Genomic DNA, 18924 nt, shown 5'->3' with positions numbered 1-18924 from the left:
ATAAGCAATAAAAACACATCAAAATGATGCAAACTAAGTTTGTTAAAATTTGAATGACCAAAAACGATGGACATAAGACGCATAAGCCACAGTGATATAACCAGTAGCGGAGCTATATGGAGAGTAATGGGGTCAGTTGACCCCAACGAAAAATCGTTCTATATAAGTAATTTTTATAGACATACATTTAAGTGCAGCGTTAGTTCATTAGTTGTTTGAGTTTTACTTCAAGTCCCACATCCAGGTTCAAATCTTTTATCTACATATATTTCTTTTTCTAGTTTTCTGGCTGCATTTAATATAGACTTATCAAAACTTTTACCCATTTAGTTAGAGTCCATCCATTGACCCAATATATAAGTAGACACTTATGGATACAAAAGCGTTATTTTATAATTTATTCAAGGTAATCACATATAATCACATATTTATAAACGAGAAAAATATCGTACATGTCATCGATGACTTAAAATTTTTTATGTTTGTACTTAATCCTACTTCGTAGTTTGTCAATTAAGATTTTGTAACTTGGTAGATTTCGCAATTATTTTTTGACACCAACCTTCTTAGATCCTGGCTCCGCCACTGGATATAACTGTGATTCGGACAATGCTACTCGGCCCAACGTTGATGGACCTTTACATATCGGCAAATCTAGCTAGCGTACAAATACGCATACATAAAACCAAAGCATCAATATCAATAGCACGAAAAGATAAAAACAAAAAATAAACATGAAAATGGAGTTCAATTAATGCATAAGCCCTAGTTGAAATCAATTGAATCCGAAGTAAGAATGGGCCAATAGCCTAGTGGTGAATGACTCACTCTCCCTTAGGGGAGGTGAGGGTTCGATTCCCACTAGGTGAGGATTTTTCAAATAATTGGATCAAAAATCATTCTTACCGGGCCCAAATGATCCCTTGGTCCCACGCATGCGAAGATTGCAACAATAACAATGCAGGTTCGAATCTCGGGCCTGACATGCTGTGGGGAAATGGGTGATGGTGTTTCGCCAGGCTCCAGTGGGCTACCGGGGACCGCTGGATGGGTTGACAAAGTCAACACAGGGCTAACATGTCCCTGCCGATACACATATTTTTGCAACAATTGAATCCGAAGTTTGGATTTACCCGAGTGGCCGAGTGAATAATTGGTCATTTTGTGGTGCCAACTATTTAGAAGCCATTTTAACCTCTCAATTTCATTATATGGGGCAATGACTTGAATTGAGATGGAAGTTGGTGGACCCACATGACATGTAATAGTCGAGTAAAGTTTTATACGGAGTAACTGATGATATACATATACATATACATATACATATACATATACATATACATATACATATACATATACATATACATAAAAATAAAAATAAAATAAAATCACAACTGACAAGCATGTTCGAATTCCATTCCTCAATTTGTACTTGGCTTCTATCGACTTTATTAACCCTTAAATCGTTAGTTTTAAAATTAGGATCTTTAATAAAAAAAATTAAATTGAAAGTCAACTTGTTGAATACAATTTTAAGACTTATAATCAGTTTCGTAATGATTGATACTTGAATATATTATTTGAAAGTGGTTAGTAGCTAGAAGCCGAGAAATTTATTTGTACGCGAGGATTCACTTGTCCAAGCTTCAAATAATTTTATTATTATTAAAACTTCAAATGACCTGCAATGACAAATATATAGGATGTTAAGGAAAATGCACATTATGAGATTTGATAAACTCTCTCTTGATTGAGAGGATCGTATTCCTTGATATATATAAAGATACAAATATAACAAACTCTTAAAGAGTAGGAGATACACACAATCTATACTATAAATAAATTACAACAATTATTATTCTAGAAGCAACTTATTTACGAGATATATTCCATTACCCCCCGCAAGCGAAGACGGGTAAGGACCAACTCGAAGCTTGAATCGAAAACTTTCAAAAAGCGGACGCGGAAGACTCTTAGTGAAAATGTCAGCCAATTGAAGATGCGTAGAGACATATTTAGTATAGAGTTTCCCTGAAAGTACTAATTCCCGAACGAAGTGGTAGTCAATATCAATGTGTTTGGCGCGCTTGTGAGAAATGGGATTTTGACTCAAGAAGAGCGCACTTCGATTATCACAGAGAATGGTATGACGTCCGGAAGGTAAAACATGTAGTTCCCGAAGAAGATGAGTAACCCAGATTATTTCAGAAGTCGTGTTAGCTAAGGCACGATACTCCGATTCACAACTTGATCGGGAAACTGTAGGTTGCTTTTTTGCGCTCCATGAAACTAGATTGCCACCTAAAAAAATTGAGTAGCCATAGGTGGATCGACGAGTCTCAATACACCGAGCCCAGTCAGCATCAGAATATCCCAAGAGAGTTGATGATGGCGAGTGTAAAAAGGATAAACCATAATTAAGGGTCCCTTTGATGTAGCGCAAGATCCGTTTTACTGCTTGAAAATGATCTTGTGTTGGAGCATGAAGAAATTGACTTACTTGATTTACAGCGTATGAAATGTCAGGCCGAGTAATCGTGAGATACTGAAGGGCACCAACAAGAGATCTATAAAGCGTGGGATCTGAAAACGTATAGCCTTGAGTGGTAAAGTATGCTGACGTAGACAAAGGTGTAGAAGCCGGCTTAATATCCAATAATTTAGCACGAGTAAGAATGTCGTGTGCATACTTGGATTGACATAAGAATAATCCAGGGTCCGTGTAAGAGAATTCCAAGCCGAGAAAGTAATTCAACTTGCCAAGGTCGGTAATCGAGAATTCCTTGTGGAGACGAGTAATGAAGTGCCGAATAAGAGAAGTATTATTACCTGTGAGAATTATGTCATCGACGTATACCAATAGATATAAAATATCCGAATCCTTTTTGAAAACGAACAAGGATGTATCTGATCGGCTGCAATGAAATCCGAGACCAACGAGAAAAGAGCTCAAACGTTGAAACCATGCTCGCGGTGCCTGTTTGAGACCGTATAGAGCTTTCTTTAACCGACAAACATGATGAGGAAAAATCGGGTCAAGAAAACCGGGGGGCTGCTCCATGTAGACAGTATCAGTAAGTGTTCCATGCAAGAAGGCGTTTTTAACGTCTAATTGATGAAGATTCCATTTATAGAGAACAGCAAGCGATAAAATAATGCGAACTGTAGAGGCTTTTACCACAGGACTGAAAGTTGCAGAATAGTCGATAACCGGAACTTGAGTAAACCCTTGAGCAACTAGGCGAGCTTTGAATTTGTCTATTGACCCGTTAGCCAAAAACTTCGTACGAAACACCCATTTTGAACCTACAATGTTGGTGTTTTTGGGGCGTGGTACGAGATCCCAAGTATTATTGAGTTTAAGTGCTTACATTTCATTACACATTGCAGCATACCACTGCGGGTCCTTAGCAGCCGACTTAAATCCTTTCGGCTCTTTCATTGAAAAAAGAGCATGATGTAATGTTGAAGTCGATACATGAGATAGGTCAGCAATGTAGCGTGGCTTAAAGATACCTGCTTTGGCACGTGTGACCATAGGATGTCCTGAAGTGGAAGCATCGGGAGCTGCATTGGTGGACGATGGTGGTAATTCCGAATCAGGTTGTGCATTCGGTGCAACATTGGTAGATGGAGTGGGAGTGTTTGATGAAGCTTGCAAAGGAGTAGTTGTATCAGGTGGGTCATCAGCTCAAATATCACATGGATTGGAAGTGTTTTTAGCTACTGTATGTGATGGATTAGGATTTTTAGGCATAGGATAATTAATAGAATAATTATCATAGTAAGTCGACAACATGGAGATGTCGGACAAAGAGCGAGATGTCGTGCCTTGAAAAGGAAAACAGTGCTCATCAAATTGAGCATGTCGAGTAGTGTAGACTTGCTTTGTGGATAAGTCAAGGCACTTGTATCCTTTGTGTTGAGAGCTATAACCGATGAAAACACATGGGGCACTTCTCGGGGCAAGCTTGTGAGAAGAATAATCCCTGTGGTACGGGTAAACGCAATAACCAAAAACTCGAAAGTTCCCATAATTGAGAGTAGAGGAAAATACCAACTCGTATGGAGAGACATTGTCCAATAGTTTTGTAGGAAGACGATTTATTATATGGACAACGGAGCTAAAAGCATGTACCCAATAAATAGATGGAACATGAGCATTGAACATGATAGCAAGACCAGTCTCAACAATATGTCGATGTTTGCGTTCGGCACGCCCGTTTTGTTGTGGAGTATACGGGCATGAGAAACGATGATGTGTTCCATTAGTAGCTAAAAGTGTGCGAACTTGGTTATTTGTAAATTCTGTACCACCATCGGATTGAAAAATTTTAATTTTGCGCGAAAATTGCGTTTGTACCAATGCAATGAAGGTAGTAAATATATGATAAAAATCAGTTTTTGCCTTCATTGGATAGAACCAATTGAACCTGGAATGATCATCAACAAAAATAACATAATATCGGAAACCATCAATAGAAGTAATCGGTGAGGGTCCCCATAAGTCACGGTGTACTAAGTCCAAAATATGTAATGCACATTTTGAATTAAAATCAAAAGGTAAGCATTTACTCTTGGATAATTGACAAGAGGAACACAAATTAGGAGTTGGTAACAAAGATGTAACAGACAAACAGCCTGATTTATTCAAAACAGAAATAACATCATAAGACACGTGACCTAATCTATTATGCCAAAGTGCAAAGGATGCTTTAGTTCCATGAGAAGAAAGCTTTGCCAAAAATACGACTTGACCATGCTCAAGAACATATAAGCCGTTTCTACGTCTTCCTTGTGCGAGATTCGCCTTGGTTTGACGATTCTGAATATAAAACATAGGATCAGAAAACAAGACATCAACTTGGTTATCCTGTGTAAGTTTGCTAACGGAAAGTAAGCTTTTAGTAAGTTTGGGAACAACAAGGATATCAAGTAACGAGATGTTAGGAGTAATAGAGAAACGACCAATATGTGAGATTGACGAGTTTTCGCCATTTGCAAATGTAACAGAGTCATTACCAGAGTATGGAGTAGCATGATCAAGATGAGTAGATTGAGGCGTCATATGAGCAGAAGCGCCTGTATCAACATACCAGTCTGGAACCGATGTATTGCATTGAGCATGAAAAGCCTCGGCTAGATTAGCATCAACAGTGGATGGATGTCGAGCAAAGGTGGACAGATCTGGACATTGGCTAGCGTAATGGACTTCTTTTCGACATAACTGACAGTGAGGTGATCTTCTATAGCCACGACCACGACCTCGAGAAGATGTACCCCGAGAAGATGATCTTTCACGACCACGAGAGGGCTGCGAATCAAATCGGGAAGAAGTAGTATTGAATGCGACTGGAGCAACAGTAGTATCGGTGACAGCCTGGAGAAACATCTCGTGACTTTCTGCTTGAGAAATAAGGACACGGAATTTAGGGCGGGGCGAGATGAGACGTTGAGTGGTCGAAAAGGTTTCAAAAGCAGATCCAAGACCACACAAAAACCAATGTGATTTGTCTTCTTCATCAAGGGTGTGACCGATGGCCTGTAGTTGGTCACATATGTTTTTGAATTTACGAGAATACTCAGCAACAGTGGAGGATCCTTTCTTTAGATGACGAAGAGAATCCCTAAGAGTGTGAATCCATTCAAGAGAATCATGTCGATATGCAGTTTCAAGGGCAAGCCATACATCACGAGATGTAGTATGTCCAAGAGTTTCGGCCATGGCTTCCTCAGATAAAGAGGAGTGAAGAAGAATAAGAGCACGCTGATCGGCATCAATCCATGAAGCAAGTGCTGGATTCGGTGATGAAGTTTCACCAGTAACAATGGTAGCAGATGGTTTGGGAATGGATCCGTCAACATAACCCGATAATTGTTGATAGGATAACAATGGAATCATTTGCTTGTGCCATAGAAGATAGTTGGTAGAGGATAATTTGATGGTAAGCATGTGTAGTATTGTAGAAAGAGGGAGGGTGTCACGACCCGGAAAATTTTGACAAATTTTAAACCAGACTCTCGATACGATTTAATATTCTTGACACGATAAGAGAAATCTGTTAGGTTAAGTCTCAAAAATTTTGAATTGTTTCATATATTCAATTGACCTTTGACTGTGTCCGACGATTCACAAACAGTTATTTGTAAATAGATACATATATATATATATGTATATACATGAATGTTAATTGTAAATATATTTATTTGAAAATATATATATATATATATATATATATATATATATATATATATATATATATATATATATATATATATATATATATATTTTTAGTTATATAATAAAATCTGATATTAAAATATATTTATATATACATATGGTATATGGAAAATAAATAATTTCGAACGTAATTAGTAAACGTCAGTGACACTCGGTTGACGTTTCGTTAGTTTTAATATAAATATAATACATGTTTATGAAAGATTAAAATAAAAATTGGAGTGTAAATTAATTACGAAGATTCTAGATTTGTTAAAAATATTTTTATCCTTTTTAGTTTAAATTTCAGTACTCCCTACATAATAATTGGTACATAAAATAAATAATTACCGAACCTTTTTGATCAGGTTTTCAACAGGTAATGAGTGAAATAATTAATTATATTTAATCTAAAAATTTGGGATTTTTAGGAACACTTTTATACGACAACTGTTTAGCAATGGACACAATATAGTTATCCGGATAAAATCGTCGGCATAAGAATTTAAAACCTTCGGCTGCTATCTTGTTATTCTCACAATTCATGTGATTCTTAATTTATATTATAATATTATTATGTTTGATTGACTGCATTTATATGTATATATGGGTGTTATATTATCACCCAACATAAACCACAACATATTACTTCTACTTCTCAATCTAACTCACAGCCACAGTACACCATCCATACCACCGGAGCACCACCCACACCACCGTCGTCCAACACCTACAACCACCACTCTCTCTCTTGTTTTCTCTCTTTATCTCTCTCTCTCTCCTATAATTTCGTTCGTGAACCCACTTCTGTGTTATATTTACATTAAAGACCAACTACCAATCATCACTTCTGTTACTGCTACAGTTGAAGAACCAACAAAACGAACCCACATGCTTATGATTGCTTCTGCTATCGCTGCTAATGAAGATCAAACACATCATCTATTCATCTATCTTGTTCGTTTCTTTGTTATATTTCTGTTTTGCTTCGACCCACAACAAACCCACATCATCACTACTTTGATCACCATCGAACTCCATCACCCTTTTTAACACCACCACCGTAAGAACCACCATACTCACCACCATATCAACTATGAACACAACCATGTCGACCACTATCTCTTTATTTTTCTTGATTCTTGATTCGTGAACCCAAACCACACCAAACAAAAACCTACTACTACGTTCTTCTCATGTTTCACACGAGCCACAACCAATTAAGGTTACTGTCTCTGTTTTCGTTACTAAGCAAAGACCAACCCAAACCCACCTTCATGAAACAATCATGAACACCACCCTCATTTCCTTATTTGATCATCACCACGGTTCTTAGCTTTTTGTTCGAACAATACCGAGCCATGACCATAACCGCTACAACCAAACCTCTTTTGTTTTCTCTCTTCTTCTTTTACGATTGTAATCATCGAAAACCCATTAAATTTCCTACAGCCGCTGTTACGTTTTTTTTTTTTTTTTTTTTTGTTTTAAACCGTCTTCAACACCCATTACAACACCCTACAACTCCTACTACCGCACCTGTTATTTTTTTTTTCCTCGAGTCCCGGCTCCAGCCCAATCGACACCACCACTTTACACCCCTAATCATCACATAGTGCTGCATATATCATCTTTTGTTTTAAAACAGCTGGTACTTACTGTGGACGAGCAGATTAAACGATGAAGCAGATTTAATAAGTTCACAGCTAATGTTTTCGTCAATTTAAAGTATGGAATATACTATACAGCTCATTATCAAAGTTCCATACAAAAGCTATGCATGTGGGGCAATTTATAAATTTATTGGTAGACAAAATGAATCACTAAAAAGATGTTAAAGACTAGCCACTACATTTTTTTTCTTCTTTTATCAAACGGACTTTTATCTTTGGACTTGCAATGAACTAGAAGTTGCCTTGTAATGGGGCTATCATATTTGGCCTGTACGAAATTGGGCCGAGGTCCATTGAAAGTTTCCTGTTGGGCCGATGTATTTTGGGCCGAAACAAATTCTAGATAATTGATGATGATTCGATGAACGGCTTAAATAAAAAAATATAGCGAGCTAAATAAAATAGAAAGGAAAACTAGAGTAGATGGTTTAGGGGAGTGTTTGGGGAACGAAAGGTCACGGGTTCGAGCCCGGTTTGAAGCATTATTTTTGGGGAAAACTCTTTGAGGTAGTTTACTTTATCATTATTATTATTATTATTATTATTATTATTATTATTATTAAGTATTAGTATTATTAATATTACTATCATTAAAATTATCATTCTTAATAAGATTGACTTTATTATTAAAACTATCACTTTTATTAAAAATTATTATTATTATCATTATTTTTATGACAAATAAATACTATGCATATAAACACATATTTTTATTACATATAATTATATATTAAACATATTTTTTATGATACATATAACAAATTATTGATATAATACTAATTATATATGTATATATATATATATATATATATATATATATATATATATATATTGATATAACTATAAACATTAATTGTTTTAAAATGTATATACCGAATAAATATAGATAACATATAATTTAAGATATAATAAATAATATATATATATATATATATATATATATATATATATATATATATATATATATATATATATATATATATATATATATATATAATTGCAATCTAGTATAAATTTTATATAACTACAACACTAAATATATATGTTATATAATTAATAGATGAAATTACTTGAATTCAATTTTATGTGTTAATATATATACTTGATATAGGTTCATGAATCCGAGGCCAACCTTGCATTGTTCAGTTCCGTCGTATGCATATTTTTACTACAAAATTACATATTGTGAGTTTCATTTGCTCCCTTTTTAATTGCTTTTGCAATATATATTTTTGGGCTTAGAATACATGCGCTGCTTTTATAAAAGTTTACGAAATAGACACAAGTACTTAAAATATATTCTACGTTGAGTTGTACCACTGGCATACTTCCCTGTAGCTTGGTAACTACTATTTACATGTGGTATTGTAAACGCAAATCCTGTTGATAGATCTATCGGGCCTGACAACCCCAACCGGACTGGATGACCAGTATTCAACGGTTGCACAGTACTTCATTTCGGTGACTACACTTGGTACGGTGTAGTGAGATTTCATAATAAAGGGAATATGCGACGTGATTAAATGTTAAGTATGGTTACCAAGTGCTCAACCACTTAGAATGCTTTACATACACTTGCGAGTGTATTATGTTTATGATTATGAAATCTTGTGGTCTATTAATATATTGAAATGATGGTTACGATAAACCTATGAACTCACCAACCTTTTGGTTGACACTTTTAAGCATGTTTATTCTCATGTATGAATTAAGTCTTCCGCTGTGCATTTGCTCATTTTAAGGACATTACTTGGAGTCGATCGTCCCAATGGAACCAGATGTTGGTGACTTCGTCCAGATGGATAAGGATGGGTCCTTTCAGTTGGTATCAGAGCGTTGGTCTTAGCGAACCAGGTCTTGCATTAGTGTGTCTGACTGATAGTTGATAGGATGCATTAGCAAGTCTGGACTTCGACCTTAGCTGCATATTATAAGTATTGTTTGTCATTCCTAGTGAAAAATTACCTGCTTATCATTCCTAAGTCTAGACACGACTTCCTGCACTTATTTGATAGATAGTGTACAGAAAAATTCATATCTTAGCGTATCTGTTACTGTAGACTTTATCTGACACGTTTCCTTAATTCTCTCCGTAATCTACGAGATCTTATGTACTATACATAGATATTCTATGTAATTAGAATATCATCCGATATCCGAAATTCATTTCATACCAAAAACACTTTATCTAACCGAGCAAAATGGAACTCACCACTAGTTCAAGCCTCTCAAATTCCGATATGGAGTTTCACCTAAGCTCCGAAAGCAGCGTCACCAGAGTGAATCACCCAGTCATCCATCCCCAATTCATCTGATGTGTTCGTAGTCGACTTAATCAATGGAGACGAGAAGAAGGCGATCCTTTTCACCAACCAAATTTCCCTTTTGGCGATGAACCTGAAGCACTTACCGGCGAACCAATTCGAAACACCATTTTCACACTCATTTCCAGAGTATCTCATCACGATTATCTTCTATCTAAAATTCTAAACCTTATTCATCCGCTCGTTCCGACCGACAATCGTCCCAGTGTACTAGCAGAACTTAACGAACTTCGCGCTCGAGTAGTAGCATTGAAACACATGGTGCAAGGATTACAAACACCATCAGCAGCACCAGCAGCATAATCATCGTTCTACGTATCGTTCTACCTACTTTATCTTCATTCTACATATCGTTCTACATCGATTATCTTCGTTCGACATGGCGATTATATAATTTCTAAAGTTTTAGAGATTATGTAATCTAGTATTAACGATAAATCAAATGAGTTTAATATCTTATTGACTCATTAAATCCATGATTACATCTGAAGAAAATATATATGTATGTATATTTTCATAAAGATTGTAATTAAAAATTCTTTTGTACAAACTGTTAATGGTGAAAATATTTTAACGGGTAGGTAATACCCGAGGAATATTTAGATTTCACCTTAATAAGTTACACTGTACATTCTTTGAATCTGATTCAACAGTCATTTACTATCCTACTTACATTCATCGATATACAGATCCGTTCACCGCAAAATAACCATTTCCATTCAAATTTCATATTTGGATTTTGACCTATCAGAATCCAACAAGTGGCATAATGAAGAAAACATCGGACAAAATAAAATTTGTTAGAAACAAACGAATTAACTAATTGAAATTTTGTTAAGAATCCACGCTAACTGTTCCTAGCTAACTGTTCCTAGCTAACTGGTTACATTTTATTTATCGCAATTTAATTATCGCAATTTTATTTATCGTCATTTAATTTCTGTTATTTATTTTTACGCACTTTAAATCGGGACACATGTACACAATACGTCGGATTAATTCTGAGACAATAAGTTGTACACGGGTCATGATACATATTTATTTATTTTACGCACTTTAAATAGCGGGACACGTGTACAAGGTTTCGACATATCATATTGACCCATCTATATATCTATCTTGGAACAACCATAGACACTCTATATGCAAATGACGGAGTTAGCTATACAGGGTTGAGGTTGATTCCAAAATATATATATAGTTTGAGTTGTAATCAATACTGAGACCGGTACACGGGTCACGATACGTATTAATTAATTCGAATATTATATATTAAACTATATATGAATCATTGGATTGTTAACTGTAGATTATCGACTGTGGACTAATAACATTGGACAATTAAAATGAATTAAAATATTGATTATAACATATGAAACTAAATATTTCTTCAAGTTTGCCACTTGATTTCATCTTAAACCTCGTTTAAATCTTGACGATTCCAATCCATGTTCAAATCTTTCATGATTCTTGAAAACACCTCAATCGAGAGGATGAACCAACTACACTTCATCTACGGAAGAAAAGATTAATGCATATAGTTATACACCTGAAAACACTCGGAACCTGAATAAACTTTTAACATGAATCTGTGCTAGATCCTTTAGCATTATTATTACCCAAAATAACTTTACAATCCCTTTTCAAGGTAGCCAATTTTGTCACAGCTTCAGCAAGAAAATTTCGACTTTTCGTTCGAAACAACCTATTATAACTTTGATATGTATACGTGCTCTTTTATTGTTACCGGGAAACCTTTAATATTCCACCATATTACCATTAGCATTTAATCATCTAAAAATACAATTCTCCTGAAACCACCTCGGTTTGATAACCGATGATCTAGATCCGTTAACTCTGAAAATGCTGACGAAGCAGCGAAAGCTATAGATGGTCTTAATGGCCAAGAGTTTGATGATAAAGAGTGAAGTGTTGGGAACGCTCGATAGAAAATTTGGTACTGAAAAACGGATTGAGCTAACCGTGAAGGAAACAAAGAACAAATACAAGGACCAAACCCTATATTCAAAGAATCCAGGTAATCCTGGATCCGATGAAATCTTTAAAGAATATCATGCTCCGAAGTCATGTTAAAATCTTGCGAAAAATTTTTCTTCACCAACCTTCGAACTTAGAAATTCCAAAATATCATCATAAATATCTTCGATATTTCTGAAGATACCTTCATAAATATCTTTGTCCAAAATTATTTATCTCTTAGTGCTATCTATATTACATCATAAAAGAAACTGTTTTAGTTCCTATATTATGTAACCATCGAGTTTAAATTATGAATGATTTCTGGAGAAGTGTAGGGAATTGAAGCATGAGTTAGTATAATATAATGACGTCAGGCCAACGTGATTATATTACAGTAAGTCATGCTGAATTTCTAATGGAACGTGATGATAGTTCACAGATCATACTCTCATCATGTGCCATGTTACATAACTTTTTCATTCTTCTTAAGTTCTAAGCATATCACGGAAATATTTCCTTGATATTTCTGTTCTTCCGTAACTCCGAAAATCTGCTAATAAATCGTGCGATTACATTTTCTTTCTGATTAGAAGATTTTCTTAAATCCCTTGAATTCCGGAATTCAACAGTGACTACGACAAAAGTTAAAACGAACCTTCATTTACCTCATTCCACTCTTTTGTGATAGCTTCACTCGTACGCTTCGAGTAATTCAATTATTTTATCAATATTACTCAATGTTGATAAAACCCTATTTTATCAAATCATATTCGTCATAAAAACATTTTTATTGTTAGCCATGGCGACCTCAATCAAATTTCGGGGACGAAATTTCTTTAACGGGTAGGTACTGTCACGACCCGAAAAATTTCGACTAATTTTAAACCAAACTCTCGATACGATTTAATATTCTTGACACGATAAGAGAAATCTGTTAGGTTAAGTCTCAAAAATTTTGAATTGTTTCATATATTCAATTGACCTTTGACTGTGTTCGACAATTCACGAACAGTTATTTGTAAATAGATACATATATATATATATATATGTATATACATGAATGTTAATTGTAAATATATTTATTTGAATATATATATATATATATATATATATATATATATATATATATATATATATATATATATATATATATATATATATATATGTATTTAGTTATATAATAAAATCTGATATTAAAATATATTTATATATACATATGGTATATGGAAAATAAATAATTTCGAACCTAATTAGTAAACGTCAGTGACACTCGGTTGACGTTTCGTTAGTTTTAATATAAATATAATACATGTTTATGAAAGATTAAAATAAAAATTGGAGTGTAAATTAATTACGAAGATTCTAGATTTGTTAAAAATATTTTTATCCTTTTTAGTTTAAATTTCAGTACTCCCTACATAATAATTGGTACATAAAATAAATAATTACCGAACCTTTTTGATCAGGTTTTCAACAGGTAATGAGTGAAATAATTAATTATATTTAATCTAAAAATTTGGGATTTTTAGGAACACTTTTATACGACAACTGTTTAGCAATGGACACGATATAGTTATCCGGATAAAATCGTCGGCATAAGAATTTAAAACCTTCGGCTGCTATCTTGTTATTCTCACAGTTCATGTGATTCTTAATTTATATTATAATATTATTATGTTTGATTGACTGCATTTATATGTATATATGGGTGTTATATTATCACCCAACATAAACCACAACATATTACTTCTACTTCTCAATCAAACTCACAGCCACAGTACACCATCCATACCACCGGAGCACCACCCACACCACCGTCGTCCAACACCTACAACCACCACTCTCTCTCTTGTTTTCTCTCTTTATCTCTCTCTCTCTCCTATAATTTCGTTCGTGAACCCACTTCTGTGTTATATTTACATTAAAGACCAACTACCAATCATCACTTCTGTTACTGCTACAGTTGAAGAACCAACAAAACGAACCCACATGCTTATGATTGCTTCTGCTATCGCTGCTAATGAAGATCAAACACATCATCTATTCATCTATCTTGTTCGTTTCTTTGTTATATTTCTGTTTTGCTTCGACCCACAACAAACCCACATCATCACTACTTTGATCACCATCGAACTCCATCACCCTTTTTAACACCACCACCGTAAGAACCACCATACTCACCACCATATCAACTACGAACACAACCATGTCGACCACTATCTCTTTATTTTTCTTGATTCTTGATTCGTGAACCCAAACCACACCAAACAAAAACCTACTACTACGTTCTTCTCATGTTTCACACGAGCCACAACCAATTAAGGTTACTGTCTCTGTTTTCGTTACTAAGCAAAGACCAACCCAAACCCACCTTCATGAAACAATCATGAACACCACCCTCATTTCCTTATTTGATCATCACCACGGTTCTTAGCTTTTTGTTCGAACAATACCGAGCCATGACCATAACCGCTACAACCAAACCTCTTTTGTTTTCTCTCTTCTTCTTTTACGATTGTAATCATCGAAAACCCATTAAATTTCCTACAGCCGCTGTTACGTTTTTTTTTTTTTTTTTTTTTTTGTTTTAAACCGTCTTCAACACCCATTACAACACCCTACAACTCCTACTACCGCACCTGTTATTTTTTTTTTCCTCGAGTCCCGGCTCCAGCCCAATCGACACCACCACTTTACACCCCTAATCATCACATAGTGCTGCATATATCATCTTCTGTTTTAAAACAGCTGGTACTTACTGTGGACGAGCAGATTAAACGATGAAGCAGATTTAATAAGTTCACAGCTAATGTTTTCGTCAATTTAAAGTATGGAATATACTATACAGCTCATTATCAAAGTTCCATACAAAAGCTATGCATGTGGGGCAATTTATAAATTTATTGGCAGACAAAATGAATCACTAAAAAGATGTTAAAGACTAGCCACTACATTTTTTTTTCTTTTTTTTATCAAACGGACTTTTATCTTTGGACTTGCAATGAACTAGAAGTTGCCTTGTAATGGGGCTATCATATTTGGCCTGTACGAAATTGGGCCGAGGTCCATTGAAAGTTTCCTGTTGGGCCGATGTATTTTGGGCCGAAACAAATTCTAGATAATTGATGATGATTCGATGAACGGCTTAAATAAAAAAATATAGCGAGCTAAATAAAATAGAAAGGCAAACTACAGTAGATGGTTTAGGGGAGTGTTTGGGGAACGAAAGGTCACGGGTTCGAGCCCGGTTTGAAGCATTATTTTTGGGGAAAACTCTTTGAGGTAGTTTACTTTATTATTATTATTATTATTATTATTATTATTATTATTATTATTATTATTATTATTATTATTATTATTATTATTATTATTATTATTATTAAGTATTAGTATTATTAATATTACTATCATTAAAATTATCATTCTTAATAAGATTGACTTTATTATTAAAACTATCACTTTTATTAAAAATTATTATTATTATCATTATTTTTATGACAAATAAATACTATGCATATAAACACATATTTTTATTACATATAATTATATATTAAACATATTTTTTATGATACATATAACAAATTACTGATATAATACTAATTATATATGTATATATGTATATATATATATATATATATATATATATATATATATATATATATATATATATATATATATATATATATATTGATATAACTATAAACATTAATTGTTTTAAAATGTATATACAGAATAAATATAGATAACATATAATTTAAGATATAATAAATAATATATATATATATATATATATATATATATATATATATATATATATATATATATATATATATATATATTATAATTGCAATCTAGTATAAATTTTATATAACTACAACACTAAATATATATGTTATATAATTAATAGATGAAATTAATTGAATTCAATTTTATGTGTTAATATATATACTTGATATAGGTTCGTGAATCCGAGGCCAACCTTGCATTGTTCAGTTCCGTCGTATGCATATTTTTACTACAAAATATCGTATTGTGAGTTTCATTTGCTCCCTTTTTAATTGCTTTTGCAATATATATTTTTGGGCTTAGAATACATGCGCTGCTTTTATAAAAGTTTACGAAATAGACACAAGTACTTAAAATATATTCTACGTTGAGTTGTACCACTGGCATACTTCCCTGTAGCTTGGTAACTACTATTTACATGTGGTATTGTAAACGCGAATCCTGTTGATAGATCTATCGGGCCTGACAACCCCAACCGGACTGGACGACCAGTATTCAACGGTTGCACAGTACATCGTTTCGGTGACTACACTTGGTACGGTGTAGTGAGATTTCATAATAAAGGGAATATGCGACGTGATTAAATGTTAACTATGGTTACCAAGTGCTCAACCACTTAGAATGCTTTACATACACTTGCGAGTGTATTATGTTTATGATTATGAAATCTTGTGGTCTATTAATATATTGAAATGATGGTTACGATAAAACTATGAACTCACCAACCTTTTGGTTGACACTTTTAAGCATGTTTATTCTCAGGTATGAATTAAGTCTTCCGCTGTGCATTTGCTCATTTTAAGGACATTACTTGGAGTCGATCATCGCAATGGAACCAGATGTTGGTGACTTCGTCCAGATGGATAAGGACGGGTCCTTTCAGAGGGGAGCATCAGTGGTGGGGGAGCTTGAAGGAGCGTCACCGGCCATGGTTAACGAAAATAGGAGGAAAAGAGGTTGCCAGGAACGATTTTCAAGGTGATACCATATGAGATTTGATAAACTCTCTCTTGATTGAGAGGATCGTATTCCTTGATATATATAAAGATACAAATATAACAAACTCTTAAAGAGTAGGAGATACACACAATCTATACTATAAATAAGTTACAACAATTATTATTCTAGAAGCAACTTATTTACGAGATATATTCCATTACACATTTTGTAACAACATACTATATTTAGGGGAAAAGAAGTTTTTTTTTTTTTTTTTTTTTGCGAAAATAACCTCACAGCAAATTTTTCTTTGCTATTTGCGTATTGCCTTTACGATTTGTGGATTGACTGGATTTCTCGATCATGATCGAGAAATCTAGCTTATTCATATTGTAACATCCGTGTTACATCCGTCCCACATCGGTTGGAGAGGGGAACGAAGCATGCCTTATAAGGGTGTGAAGACCTTTCCTAGCATTACGCGTTTTGAGACCACAAGCGCAGCAGATCCCATGAGAACTCTGCAGTTAAGCGTGCTAATGCGAGGGCACTACCAGGATGAGTGACCTCCTGGGAAAGTGCTCGTCGTGTGTGGTTGTCAAGAAAAATCCGTGCGCCTACGGGCAAAGTGGACAATATCATGCTACGGGGAACGTGTGACCTGGGATGTGACAGATGGTATCAGAGCCAGACCCCAGACCAAACGTGCACAGCGAGGACGCTGTGTCCCATTAGGGGGGAGGATTGTAACATCCGTGTTACATCCGTCCCACATCGGTTGGAGAGGGGAACGAAACATGCCTTATAAGGGTGTGGAGACCTTTCCTAGCATGACGCGTTTTGAGACCACAAGCGCAGCAGATCCCATGAGAACTCTGCAGTTAAGCGTGCTAATGCGAGGGCACTACCAGGATGGGTGACCTCCTGAGAAAGTGCTCGTCGTGTGTGGTTGCCAAGAAAAATCCGTGCGCCTACGGGCAAAGCGGACAATATCATGCTACGGGGAATGTGTTACCTGGGATGTGACACATATATCACAAAAAAATTGCGATTTGCGTATTAACTTATGCATCTTGCGAAGAGATTGGAGTGTAAAGTTTTTCACAAACTTTGAAAGTCATATACATTTTTTATTTTTAAATTGGCCTTAAATATCCTCATTTTTGACGGTTTTTGTGTTTTTGACTTTTGTACATACTTTAACCGCTCATAAATTGCTATAAAACATTATAATTTTTCGTTAGTTTGCCACCAATGTTGACTAAAAGAACACTAAACTTTTTAATCAATCTAGATAAATAACACAATTCGGAAAATGTCACATTTCTACATCGCAAATGGTATTTACAAATAGCAACAAAAAAAAAAAAAAAAATGCAATTTGCGAGGCCTTTGTTGATACAACTATTTTTTAGTAAATTTTTATAGGTCCTTTAAAAAGAGGACATTTTCATTAATATCCAAATTTATAAGTCATTAACCCTAATGTTGAAATTGCTTTTCATACTCTTGTTACAACAAGTTATGAGAACTCATTGGAGTTTAATGTTATGGACGGTGATTATGCTTACAAGTTACAGCTTATAAATCTGATCAAACTATCATTTTAAAACGAGGCACTGTTGCTAGGTGTCACTTGCCTTTTTGCACTTTTTGGATGAGTATGACGTGTTTCTTTGTTGAGTGTAGTATTGGTGGTGTTACTTTTTGGTGTTAGTTAAGAGTATTGTGATGATATGTTAAAATATAATTGGATTAAGTATTAAATGGAGATATAAATAATATTTTTAAATCAATAAAAAATTAAAAACAAACAAGTGACACCGTCACTTTTGGTGTTTCTTTCTAAGAAACGCCAAAGTGACACCACAAAGTGATGCCTTGTTACAGCAAAAAAATGGCATTACTTTGGTCCATGTAAGCAAGTGACGGAGTCACTTGGACCCGTTACAAATGGTCTAACGAATACCTTGCTTGACTAAAATGAAACTAAATTAATCAC

Source organism: Rutidosis leptorrhynchoides, chromosome 5 (genome assembly GCF_046630445.1).
Source record: "Rutidosis leptorrhynchoides isolate AG116_Rl617_1_P2 chromosome 5, CSIRO_AGI_Rlap_v1, whole genome shotgun sequence".
NCBI lineage: Eukaryota > Viridiplantae > Streptophyta > Magnoliopsida > Asterales > Asteraceae > Rutidosis > Rutidosis leptorrhynchoides.
This window is presented reverse-complemented; position numbering follows the sequence as displayed.